The sequence below is a fragment of the Acanthopagrus latus genome, chromosome 15 (assembly GCF_904848185.1).
Source record: "Acanthopagrus latus isolate v.2019 chromosome 15, fAcaLat1.1, whole genome shotgun sequence".
NCBI classification, from domain to species: domain Eukaryota; kingdom Metazoa; phylum Chordata; class Actinopteri; order Spariformes; family Sparidae; genus Acanthopagrus; species Acanthopagrus latus.
The window spans coordinates 16038940-16053252 of NC_051053.1; the positions used below are offsets into that span (position 1 = coordinate 16038940).

Consider the following 14313-nt stretch of genomic DNA (forward strand, 5'->3'; position numbering starts at 1 on the left):
GTGAAAACAATGTTGATTTGTGAGAAACAGGCGAGAGCTGACCTATCCTTGATATGACAGGTGCAATAGCAAAGCCTATCACATTACACCTGTAATCATTAACCACTTGTAGCCCACTTTGTGTGTGTGTGTGGGTGTGTATGTGTGTGTGTGTGGGTGCATGCACGGTTGTCTCAGTCAATCACTCAGTCTGCCTTTCTTATGCAACAGGTCAGTGCTTTTGTTGACAAATGACCTTATCAGGTCTCTTTACACAGTGATGTCATTCCCAGGTGTGTGTGTGTCACTGTGTATGTCAGTCTAGGCTAGTGTGTATCTGTGTGCTTTGAATCAGAGGGGCATAGAGGTCATTTGTGAAAATGCACTTGAAATGTAAATTGGCAACTGTAGAAGCCAAACATATATACTTAAGCACTGTGCGGAAAATTTATGAAATCACTTTGACTCCTGTTCGAATCCATATTACCTCTCCCTAAAAAGATGAATCACTTTCTAGGAGAACATGGCCTGGCAAGTTCACTGAATCAACAGTCTTATCACCCCACTAAGAAAAATGTGAAGAGCAGGAATGTTGTTTTAATCCCTGTGAAAACACTGCCGTCATTTCTAGATCTAACATTGCCTTTATCCTCACGGAAAGTGATTGATAACCTGGAAAGAGATTTGTGATAATCACAGAGTGAAAAGGTCACATGGTTGAATGCCGCGTCAATCAATGGTCAATCTATGGTATCCATGATGTTACATAATGAAGCCATTTTGGTAACGGCCTACATGGTGCTCTCAAGTTGTGCTGGTGTTGATTGATTCAATACTGAGTGCGCTGGGAATTTTAACATAAACATTTAATGTTCAATAATAATGATTTTTGGTGTTGTTTGCAGCATTAGCTCTAAAGATAATAGTATCAGTCAGTCATGAATGATTTACATGAAACTGGCTTCAAATCCACGACAAGTTACATGAGGCACATTTGTTTCCAAATAAAAGGTTTGAGGACCACAAAGGAATTGCATGTAACTGATTTCCAACACCTTGAATGCAGAACGTGGGCCCATGCACTCAATACCACTCAAAAGTTTCACTTTCCACCATTTTGATCCAGACCAGTGATGACTCATAATCTGGAAATTAGGGAAATGCAAAACAGGCCACTAGCTCTCATGGGCCATTTGGGCCCACCAACCAATAAGAGAGCAGACCAAAGATAACTTCTCTCAACTCCATTTTCTTCCAAACACAAACAAAGACTATAAACTAAATAACAAGTCAATTCATTCACCAAGTTCACCATACCTTTGCAAATTTAATCAGTTTTTATACACCACATATGTGTCTCTATATCACAGTCATGGTTACCTTCTACTAGCACAAATTTTTATATCAGTCTGCATTGTTTTGTAGCTAAATGTCTCATTCAGATGTTCTAAACCGTGCATAGTTCGAAATAAAACAAAATCTACCTGGATTTTTTTTTTTTTTTTTAAATTTGATTGTTTGTTTGCGAAAGTTAAAATGAAGCAATGCCTTCTGGGAATTTGAAGACTGACTCGAGTAGACCGTCTGCGTGTTTTTGGAAGTTGGGAGTTGACTGAACTTAAGCTAGAAAAAAATGAATCGAGGCATCAAGAGACACAAGGGGCGAGCGGAGAAAAAGAGAGATATCTAAGAGAGCGCTGTTGGATGGCGGTGAAAAATGCTGCAAACTGACTGAGTTGTTTTCAATATCAAGTGCAGCTTGAGCTAGCACTAGCGCTAATCCTGCTAGCATTAATGTTAGCGACACAGCTGAGCCAGCACACCGGGAGAGAGACAGGACAGTGACGAATATGAGCAAGAGGAGGATGAAGAGGTAGACGTGACTGCATGACGGTAAGACGTGTTTTTATTATGGAGCGGCTGGCTCTGATGATTTATAAATATGTTTTATGCATTGGGGTTTTGCATTGTTCTGGTGCAGTTGTTTTCAGCCGGATGGCCTCGGGCTGCTCTGCCTCAACTTACTGTGATTCACGGAGCTTCCTGCTGGAAAGAAAGCTTTTCTTGTTGCTAAGGTAACTACTAACTGTAGCTACTGTTTGCTAGTGAGCTCGGCTAACTCAGTTAGCCGAGCAGGTGGCAGACTCTGCCTGGACTGGGAGCTTGAAAGCAACAGGTGAATGTGTCTATACACACTGCTAGCACAGGAGCCGGAACTGCTGTTGGGGAATGGTGACAGAATGGGCGGTCTCTGGACTGAAGAGGACAGAGATAGTAGGACATAAGAGACAGTAACTGTGCTAGAGGCCTGACAAGAGTAAATCTGGGACTGGCTTTTGCAGAGAGCTTTTGGAAATTAAGGCTGTAAGACAGAAGCCAAACTTTTCTTGCTGCTGGACTAGTAAATGATTAGCTGCTATGTTTTGATGTTTGACTGTCTAGCTATTTTGTTTTGTTTTTTAATGTAAAATATATATACATGTGTTCAGCTGTTCATATTTAGAAAAGTGGTGTATAATAATGAAAGGCAATCTGAAACTGTAGCTGCCAAACCATGACCAAAATACTTTAACTACTGGCATTTGTGTCTCGCGCTAATTATCAAATGTAAACCAAAGTTGCTAATGTTCTGTGCTAAGATGGTGAACCTGGTGAACATTATACCTTCCAAACATCACAGCCTGATGGCCTTACATTCTGTAAGGCCACATATAGGGCGAAAGTACTTTCTGCAGAAGCGTTGTTAATTGCCTCAGGACATAAATTAAATTGTGTGCAGAATTGTTCACTTAGCTTCGAGGGGAACTGGGACATTTGTTGGTTGGTTGTCTATGGAAGGTGTCAAGGGTGAGCTGAGGGTGAGGCAACATTCTGATCCCATTCAGCATGCGCACATGATTGATTAGCTTTTAATGCCGTGTCAGCTGAATACAAGACTTGAAGTATAGGAAGTAAAAGTGGTGTGCCAAGGATAACAGTCGGTGCAGACAGAGTTAAGCGCAGTCAGAAGGTGTGGTACTGGTTATTTTCCATCCTCTTACTGAGATGTGGCATCCGATTAACCTGCAGTACGTGTCTAATGTTAGTCTTGGAGCAGCATGGGGGAATCTCCAGCTGCCCAACTCTGTTTAGTCAAACTTTTTAGCCAAGCACCTGCTCATTACCGCACACAAACACAACCCTAATACACACCCCCTTTTTATCCTGACACACACACACACACACCCACTGACACAAGAAAAATCCCGAAGTGCCAAGGAATTCCTGTCTAATTGTAGAGCTCAGGTAAATTAACTATGACAAGTGCAAACCAATCTCTCTCTCGCGCGCTCCCTCTCCCTCTCTCGACCCATCCATCTCTCTCGGTGTCTTTGTTTGGCGTCCATTGAGCTCTTACATAACTGTGTTGGTGAGAACCTGCTGGCTGTTCAAACAGGTCTGCATCACAGAGGATTAGAGGCTGATGGACACGACCCACATACTGAGACACCTTTCTGCAGGTAGCTGTCAGCCTGTCACCCCCACCCCCTGCGACACACACACTCATTCACTCACACACACCCAGATACTGTATACACATGCCCGCACAGAGGACTGTGCTCCAGACATGTTTGAGGATCAGGGCGTTACATAGCTAATAAATGGCTGTCAGCGGTTAAACAGGTGACTGCAGTGGAATAGCTCTTACAGTGAAACCTGTCTCAAGGCCACGGATAGACTTTCCATTGTTCTGCCCCATCTTTTGTTTGAGGCATGACTCATTTCAGATAAGAGGCTAATTCAGATTCTGCATTTGCACTCTGAGACTTTCCATTGTGTGACTTGTTTTTATAATCTAGAGAAGGAAGCCGCCTTGAGAAAGTGTTGGAAAATTATGGGACACGTTGTCTGGTTGATGTTTTGTGTTTCTCTTTACAAGAATCCCACGAAAACACCAAAAACCAACAGTGTGTTAGTCTGTCCCCCAATACTTTCCAGTTTCCCCTGTTGCACTCAACCCAGAGTCTATTTGTTCCTACCGAAGAGATAAATCTTCAGTAGGTCACACACAGATGGAAAAGTTGTTTTAAAACTTTTGCTAGAGAAGCTACATGAGGCTCAAGTTAAGCTCAACTAGCTGCAGTACATTTATGTTAAATGTAATGTGCTGTTTCTGTTTATTGACCTTAAAACAAAACGCTGTGCCATCAAAATGATTGTGAAGCTGTTATTTTATGGTAAAGAAGTTACTTAATGTTGCTTTAAAGAGAAATTAAAATATAGTTCCACATTACTACATAGCAGAAAAACTAGCTCGCTGTTGGTTCGATGTTTTTAAAGGTAGCTATGCTACCTGAATGCGGTAGGGAAATGTAGTTTTGTGTGTCACACTGCTGCAACTCAACACTCATCATGTACATACTGTGCCATTTTTTTTTTTTTAATAGCTTAGTCATTTCCTATTACAGCTTCCATTTTACCTTTCAATGCATATTATTTCACGGATCAGTGTTTGCTGGATTGACTCAGAATGAAATACAGCCATGATGATAAAGGAATGTGTAACTCAATGCGAAACACGGAGAAATGCAGAGTATCACCAACTTTAATATTCAATCATCTTTTTCATGAAAAAGCAGCCAGTTACTGATGGTCTTGTGCCAATACTCCATGTCTTTTATGTCATTTTTACAGCAAAATATTCCCCAAATCACAGTATTTACATTTTAACCTGTCATGTTCAGACATCCCTCTGCTTACCATGATGGGCCAAAAGTTCACTCCACTAGAGCCTGAGCTACCAATTATAAATATCAAAAATCAATATTCATGCTTACCTGATTGGAGCCCAATAAAACTGTCACATTAAATTACATTTAATTATACACATTTAAAAGACCTCCCATCATATCTCACGTGAATGACTATGAGAGTGTTATTATTGAAGATGAGTATCGGCAACAGATGACATTAAAAGTTATAATTGGTCCAACCCTGACAACATAACAAACAGACACATAAACATAAGGCATGAGTCACACTGTATTTATTGATGCTCTTGGTGTAACCCTGCCCAGGAAGGCAGATGAGTGGGGCTGTACCGCATCATACCACAGAGTTAAGATAAACACAGGTTGTCTGTTCATATTTATCTCTGATTTGCAGCTTCATTGACAAAAGTTTAATTAGCTCGCTGGCACCGACTCGACCCGGCTGGTACTTCAGGCGGGGAAGAACGAAATGTTAAATTCAGAGCCTGATGAAACACACGTTCAGAGAGACACGCTGTCGACATGATAATGTGTGGCCATCAGCGGGTAACTACGGCGATGGGAGAGTGGCGCACAAGCACTCAGTGTGCCCGGTGTGACAGTGGTCACATCTACATGACCTGTTGAACAGACGGACAGCAGCTAGGATTGTGTGTGTGTGTATGCACGATACTCGGCTGCATGTGATAATGAGTTTTTGTGTGTCTCGGACGCGTGCATTTATGTGTGCGTGCGCGCGCTCGTGTGTGTGTGGATACACTGTATTTGTGTGGTGTCTGTTGCCTGTTTATCAGTGTAAAAGCAGACAATCAGAGGAAGCAACTCCAGGAACAATAGATCAGCTGCTAACACCATTAAAGCTAAACCAGCTTCCTGCTTAACACTTTTCCACCTCAGCTAGCAACTACCTGCGAGTTAGAAAGATCAGTCGTCACATTTAATATGTTGAGAGTCTAATTTTATCAAAAACGCTTATTTTTTTCCTTGCCACTTGATGTCACTGTTCCTTACAGTATTTCTGGTCGGCATGAAGCTACAGCTGGCGGCTAGTTAGTTCAATTTAGCACCAAAGTGATGGAAAAACCACACATTTTTGTTATGTTATGTTATGTGTTAATCAGCAAACTTTAGGGGTGCCAGTAGACTATTGTTTACTTTACTAGACTATTGGACAGAGCCAAGCTAACTGTATCCCCTGGTTTTTATGCTAAGCTAGGCTAACCTGCTGGTGGCTGTAGCATGATATGTAAAGGCAGACACAGGAAATGTGTAGCTCTCCTCACAAAACTCTAAGCAAATAAGCAAACAGAAGTTTTTCCCCAAAATGTTTGATACGGCCTTCCTCCATGATTTGTTATCATATCAGTGTGTTAGAGCCCCAAAAACTGAGTTAAACTCAGTGTTTGACACAATGTTTCTAATTTAACAGACTACAACAAAGGTAATAGAGCTCAACCGCACACAGTTGTAACTTTGACCAGATGCCACGTCAGCTGTATCATTTGAGTCAAGTGCCCCACGCAGGTTCTGTGAATTTTTATTAATCACACCAGCACTGGTAATAGTGATGACACGGGAGATTCCAGTATGCGGGGACACTTACTAATACAATGACTGACAAAAAAAATATACACCAGACGTAGAATCTGCACTTCTGCACAATAACATCACATTTCAGGGGAGAAGGTGGGTAAACGTTTGTCATTGTTGTCAGTTTCGGTAGTTATGTAGTTTCTTTGGTTTCCTTCAGTAAAGCACAAAAGCTGACGTGATGGTTCAAAGAAAAACCCACTGAGAATGCTTTCAAAACAAGAGCTATAGCATATGTACATTACTCAAAAGTAGATCTTGAACTGATCTGCTGAATTTATATATCCTTATGAGGACATGCAGTGAAGATAGTGGAACACACACACACATACACACACACACATACACACACACACACACACACACACTCATAAAGGAAGGAACAAAGGAACCCAAGATCTGACGTTTTTACAGGCAATGTGGCTAGTCATACTTATGAGCCCACATACGTTTGTTGCCATAAATTCTTGTGAATGTTGAAGATAGTGAACAGGTGTCGTGAGACCGTGTGTCATTGTGGAGACCCTCCATTCAGCACACGCTCACGGAACTAGCTGAGCGTAGCCTCCAAAACCACAGGCCTGACTCACCACGCGGTTGTTATTCTTGTTGTTGTTCGTGGGCTCTCTGTTGTTCCACAGCCCTCACCTTTGCTCTACTGTCTCCCCGAGGACGAGTGAGCCTTCTCTATGTACTCCCTGCCCTCCCTCTCCCTCCGTCTTTCGTCTGTATTTTCCTCCTCGTTCTCTTTTATCTGGAGTCGGAGCGGGGCTTCCTGCCTAACAATTGGAGGAACCCGGCAGTCAGAGGTGTCACGCTCTCTCATCTCCCTGTATCTCTGTCGCATGCATAGATAGAGCACTCAGCCACACACACACACACACACACACGCAGACAGCTGGCGAGATGAGGGAATTCTACAGGAAGAGCTGGTTCCTGTTCAGGAGTTCACGGATGATGACCGTTTCAACTAGGGACATGAGTGTGTGTGTGTGTGTGTGTGTGTGTGTGTGTGTGTGTTTGTGTGCGTATAGCTTCAACAGTTTACGATGGCTTCAAAAGTTGTGTATCACATGATTTCAGGGTAAAGAGGCCGTTACCTCACCATGGGCGAGTTTTATTGGGACACTTCCAGTTTATGGCAGCCTGTCGCTTGCATGTGCTTTTTTTTTATTATTGGCCATCAAGACAGTGATGAATGTGATGATAAAGTTTTGCTCCCCCAACTAGTGTCTACTGACTACTGACTAGTGTTTTTTTGGGTATGAAAAGACTTGAATTCAATAAAGCAGAAACATTGTTCATCAGACAGTCAGACAGGTTTTCTATAGATCAACTAAACTTGCGGAATCATTACCCAAACTGTATATTGTAATCATCAATGGCAGTTTACAGACCATGTTCCTGGTCCACCTTTGACCTGCCATACTTGCTTTAATTGTAGATGCACAGTTTTTGTTATACATTGAGGCATAGGTGCCATTTCCACTGTTGTTTCGGAGCTTGGAGCGGCCACAGGGAGATCTATGTAGGGACTGTAGGGATTGTATCGGAAAAACATTGTCCAGTAACAAGAAATAGAGGAATGGACATCATGTCAAGGCAGAGAATTGACTGTGAGATAAACTGTGTCCATAACTTTTAGTTATCAGACAGTCCCCTCTATGTTGCACTTTAAACATGTGCCCAGTATTGTTTTGGCCAGAACTGTTGCAAAGTCAATGAGCGACAAATTATGTCAGTTGACAACCAGCCCTTTCAAAACACAGATACAGAGGCAGAGTCCATAGGCATCACTATGCTTGGACAGTTAACATGATCTGAAGCCCTCATGCACACAACAGCTTTCCGACGTTGGAATTATATCCAACAATTTTCTGAAAATGTCCAAAAAGGTGCATCGTTGTTTTACTGATGTTGTCATGTTCCCAGATCTCAGCAATCCTCTGGGCCGGTAGAATATTCTCATGACCAGTGGCCAGAACACAGGAATGATCTTTAAGCATTCATTTGTAACTAACTACGGAGTGTGGAAAACATACAGACACATAGAAGATATAGACAAACAGAGATATAAAAAGGCATTCAGACCGGTGGTTGAGGTTAGGGGAAATCCTACAACTGCTCTATTGGACGGCACTTTGTTTATCAGCTGCATTTTCGACAGCAGTCTGAAGCGGTCATGGTGACTGTGTAAAGTTTGTCTTTTTCCAAGCTGTGGGTAACCAAGTCCTGCATGACTGAAATGCAGGCCTTTCGTAAGTTCATGTGTGTCTGTTTCAATGCCGCAAGTGATTACACTCTGTTCTAACAGGTTAAATATGCTTTTTAATAATGATTTCATGGGAAAACAGAATCGTAACAACTCATGACTGACCTTACCTAACACGGTCACACAGAATCAGCGCACAGAGTATACACACACACTGGAAAACAGCTGGAGGTTGCCCTGGGTCCAGTGGGCCACTGTGTTGATTGACAGGTGCTTTAACAGGCCGTGATTGGCTCTAATCTCACCTGAGATGGACCAGTCGCTGACCACCATCTGTGATAACAACACTTGACACATACACGCACACACATGAATACACTCATACACACACCTACCTAACCCCTTGCCTCTCTGCACTAACAATACTCCCTCAATGTCTCCAACTGTGTCCCTCCAAATTTTGTCCATCCCATGTTCATTTGGAAATGAAGACATTCTGTTTGATCTGCATAGGAATTTCCCTCTCTCCAATCTCTAGGACAGAGGGAGAGAAAGTCGCACAATGTACTAGTTAAAAAGACTTGGTCTCCATTGAAACTGGGCCCTCTAAACTCCCTGTAGAGCCCCCGGGGCCCCCATTACGGTTCTGGCCTCTATAGAAGGAGCTGCGGCGCTGAACACTGGGCCTCCTTGTATTCTCCCGGTGCCCCAACCGAGAGCCATTGACAAGCCCCACAATGTCCCGAGCGCTCCTTTACAGTAGAGAAGGGCTCTTTTCTCTAAAGGGTGGCTCGGGACTCAGAGAGGGGGACCTATTTTTTCACAAGGAGCCCTCTCCAATAGAGGCATCTGCAATCTGTTGCTTGCCCCCAGCCCGGTCCAGCCCCTTCTCCTCTTCAGCTCCTTTTTATTGCCAACCGGCCGCAAACAAGGACAAATCGACCATGAATTCCTCAGCGCCTGGCAGGCGCTGCCCGCTCCAGCTCTGTAAACCCTCTCTCTTTTTCTCTTGTACTTCCCTCTCTCTCCAAGCATTCAATCTCCCTCCCTCGCTCTCTAGCGCTGCCTTTTGTGTTAAAAAAAAAGCCCCCAAGGCCTGTTTTTTCCGAAACTACCCTTTTACTTCTCTCCCGCTCCCTCCTCATGTGTATCTTTCAACTGCTTCCCACTCTCTCTCCGGGAGTGAAGTGGCAAATACAGGAGGTGAGAGGGCTAACGAACAGAGTTCCCAATAAAAGGCCTTTTATATGGAGCTGGTGAATGGGAATCTGTTTTACAGGGCATCCACCCATCTACCAGCAACTCCATCCCATGTCCCTTTCCCCCTCTGTGAGAGATACATAAAGATATGAAACAAGAGAGGGGAGAACAATCCTTAATCAAAGGTGCGTTATAGTTGGTGACGACCACTGCAAACTAAAATTGTACCTCATTACAAGTGCTTTAGGTCGACACGTTGCTAAAATGCTGAACTTGGATTTTACCATTCAGAATTCTTTGAGAAAATCAAGAAATAGAAATATGTCAGCTGAAAAGAACACATCAGCCTGTCTGCCATGCTGCCAATGAGTGTCAGTCAGCATCAGTATGTCTGTCTTCCTGTCTGTCTGTAAAGGAACTTCCATGTAGTGGCTCGGCTGCTGAGGGCCGCATAATAGCTGCTGTATAATGGGAGCGCGGGCTCAAAGGAGGCTCATTCAAGCCTGAACACCATTTAAACCCACCTGTTTTCCTCCTCCTCTCCATCCTCACATCCTTCCTTTACACGGCGCAGAGTAGAGCTCAAGGGGCTGTATAGCTTGCTGTATGGCCTCTGATCACACATAGTGAGGCGCACACAGACGCTGGGTGTTTAACATCAAAGCTCAATATGCAGTCCACATATAGCAGCCATGTGAAGCGCTGCCAGCCAAGCTGTCCAGCACAACAGATGGGGATTCAAATTTACATTCAAATCCAACAGGTGCCCAGCAGCAGCTTGGATGGTATGACTGGTCCAACGTTAATATATCCACATTACAAGGGCTCACAAAACTTCACAAAGTCACAGTGTAGCACAATACAACTATACAATTTGATGTGTTTGACCAGTGAGCTTAAAGGCTCAATATGTCAAAACTGGGACAGGACAGGGCTAGCTAGTTAATTTTTTTCAGTGTTTTCAACTAGCTCTTTCAACTAGCTCCTTTTAAATCTACATTTTACAGTATGTAAAGTGATAGAACAGCATCAAACTGGACAAACAGGACAGGACATGTAACACAGTTCAACCTGCCACAGAAATGAATTATAGCCATACATATGTCAATAGTCATTCATTCAACCACTACCTTCAGTGTCAAAATCAGGCTGATGCAGTGCTGGCAAACCTAAACAGTAAAGTAATGGGCCTTAATACCAGAAGATGGTTTATGGATGCTAAAAAGCCACTAAATTTGGTTTCGCAGACTTGAAACGAAAGTCCGGTCACAAACGTGCACTGAACGTGATGAGACATGCTTTGTACACATCAGTGTACAAACTGAAACGTATCTTTGGTTTGCAGAAACATTAACTGCTAATGTTTCATCCTGATAACTATAGTTGAAAATTGGGTGCTAGAGTTTTCCACTGCGAGCGATGAACAATGGTAATTTCATCCATTAAAGTTAAAGTTAAGAATAATTAGATAGCAGCTTTTAAAACATTAAACTAAAACAACCATTCCAATTTTTTCAATCGCCTGTACACCATTATATAGCTGGTGGAAAAGAAGGGCTAATAAGAGAAATCATAGATGTAATCTAGGACCTTGGTCACACAAGCCCTCGGTCAAGGCCACTCTCATCGTCTTTCCTCCTCTCTCGCCCTCTGTAAAGCCCAGGGGATCCAGTCATCCAAGGCCACTCCTCTGTGCACATCTGCTGTGCTGGACAGCCAGGCTGGCAGGCGAGGCGAGGGGCCGATTTGGGGCCCGATGGTCAGGGTACTTGGCTTTGGAAAGGCTTGGGGGTGCTGGCGGCTGGACGGAGGGGGGGTGAGATGCCTCAGAGCAGTGTGCGGGCTTCCATGGAGATACTGTCTTACAGTGTTTACAACCTCCCAATAGCGTGTCCGACCTCTCCTCCCCATCCCTCTATCCCTCCACAGGCCCACTGTGTTCTTCCTCTTCTAATGTAAATGTCGGGGGGCTGGCAGGCTGATGAGTGTGAGTTAGTGTGTGTGTGTGTGTGTGTGTGTGTGTGTGTGTGTGTGTGTGTGTGTGTGTGTGTGTGTGTGAGGGTGGGTGAGTTGTTTTGGTGATTCTCTGCCTTCCTCTCAGTGTTGGAGCGGTGCTTTACGGTGTGAGCCTTTCATTTTATAACTTTCTCTCTCCCCTTTCTCTCAGTTTTATAAGAGGTTCTGTTCGTCCAGGCCTGCTGCCCACCAAAGTCTGGTGTGGGCGCAATTCGGCATTCACTCTGCCACCTATTAAAGTGAGTGAAAGGTGGCCGGGCTTAAGAGTGCTGTCTGGCCCTGAGCAGTGGGCACCTGGTCGTGTCCATGTGCCAGCCTGGTCCCCAGGCCAAGAACATCCATCTGACCAATTCATTTAGTCCAGAACTGTGTCCTAAAATCGTATTTTTCTCCAGACAAGTCAAAATAAACCATTGGAGGGGGGAAGAATGATGCCATTTGTTATTAACTTAAATCAGCATAAAGTAACTCATAACTTTACTGGTTTGATTCCAACAAGAACCAACATGTCCCCAATCAAGACTGTAGGATTTGCTCTCACACTGTACATACATTTTAAGTTGAACTGAACTTTGAATTCTGTAACCCTCTTTTTAAGGCAATATTACTATAATTATGAACAACCACTGTGCTTGGCTGGCCATTCAAAGGAGGCTTAAAACAAGTGACCTATAGATAAACATGACCTATAGAGTTCTCAATGGACAACATGTTTAAGGCTAACCTGAAAGTTATTTTCGACAAAGAGGAAAAAAAAAGATTTTTCAATTTGATTAAGGGCTGTAAATTAATTTTGGATTGTTACAGAATACGTAAACACAAGTTATCTCAAAGATTGAACCAGTCAGTCTATCTAAAAGGCTCATGTTTATCACTTATACCAATTTTCGGAGATCCATGTGAACAAATGTGTTTCTCAGTAATCTGCTAATCTCAGTGTTTTTATAAAAGGCCCGACTTTCTTTGAATACAGCAGAGATTAAGATCCTCTGGCCTGCTTCTCGCTGGTTGACGGTAGCTCTGCCAAGAAGAAATCAGCAAATTAAAGATTTGGCTAAAAAGCAGATCAATATGTGGGTTGCAGGTATGACTCATGCCTGCCTGAGATGAAATGTTTTGAATCTGGGAGATAGCGAGGGGAGGAACAATGAGCCGAGTGAGAAACTGTTTAAACTACGGTGAGTCATTTCTCTGCAGACAGCACTTTCTTTTCTAAGAGTTATCGGCTTTGCAATAACTCGCCTACAGTTATACAGTCAGAGGGAGAAAAAGACACGCACACACATGCACACGCACACACTATTCAGGCAGCTAGACAACCAGCAGACTGCTGATTGATTTCTGTGGGTAAGAACAGAAGCACCTGACCATTAGCAGAGAATGAGGGGCGGAGCCCAAACAGAGGGGCTTTTTACAAGGCCAGAGTGACAGACAACAACACCAGGGAGCCAAGTGTGTGTGTGTTTCTGTGTGTGTTCCTGCGTGTGTGTCACAGGGAGACAAACAGAAGAGGATCTGAAGGATTGTGTATGTGTTAGACAAAAAAAACACTCATTGTGCATGTGTATGCTACACACCGAAAAAAGGAAACTTTCATTGTGTGTTTGTGTGTGCACCTGTGTGTGTGTGTGTGTGTGTGCGCGTGTGTGTGTGTGTGTGTGTGTGTGTGCATGTTAAAGGGAGGAGGAGGAGGAGGCTCTCATCATTCCCATCAGTCCAGCTGTGCCTCTTTTTATCCGCACTTCCGAAGCCCATCAAGTTTGCTTTTTCACGCCCCCCAACCCCAACCCCGTCCACACACACACACACACACACACACACACACACACACACACACACACACACACACACACACACACACACTCTTCCCCCCCAGTGCACTTGACAGACCCTCGGTCTACCACTGAACATCAAAGGCTGAGTAAGGAGAAACAGCCCTGTTGAAGGAGGTAAGGAGAGGACGGCCCCCTTCCTCCTCCTCCTCCTCCTCCTGCCTCCATCTCAGGACCCCCTGCTCACCTCTTTTGTTGTGTCACTTTTTCTTTTCTCTCCTCCCTCCTTCGTTCTTTTTTTCCAAACTATCCTATTCATTTAGGAGACTGTAAAAAAAAAAAAAAAAGGAAGATTGCCAAGTTCATAAAGGGCCCCGCTCTACTCAGGGGTCCATTATGGGACTGGGAAGGTGGTGGTGGTGGTGGTGAGGGAGGGGGTCGTAAAAATCAATATGCCCGCACACTGGGTGCAATGCTGGGCCTTTCTCTCTGGTAGAAGGGGAATACGCGAGGAAAGGAAGGGATAGTGTGAGGGAATGACAGCTTCATGAAGGAATGAGGAGGGAAGAAGCTGAGGGGTTCCTTTTAATGATGAACTTTCTGAAGGAGCTGGGGCTCACTAACCCAAACTTACAGGGCATGCGATTGAACGTAAGCCATAATAGCTTGTCCTTAAAGTGCCTCAATGCGCTGGACATGTCGGTATCGACGATGCGATGGTTCCATGCACAAAACCAAAGAAGCCTGAGAACTGGCACAGCTTCAATGCAGCAATTAGAATATCAAATTAAAG

At 43.8% G+C, this 14313-nt stretch overlaps 1 long non-coding RNA gene across 1 annotated transcript in view; it reads left to right on the forward strand.

Moving 5' to 3' along the window:
• Window positions 1-1529: 1529 nt before the first annotated feature.
• The window catches only part of LOC119033959, a 42335-nt gene continuing 29551 nt past the window's right edge, over window positions 1530-14313 (forward strand). Inside the window, exon 1 of the long non-coding RNA XR_005079437.1 lies at window positions 1530-1872. This is a non-coding gene — a long non-coding RNA (uncharacterized LOC119033959). The remainder of the gene's footprint in view (window positions 1873-14313) is intronic.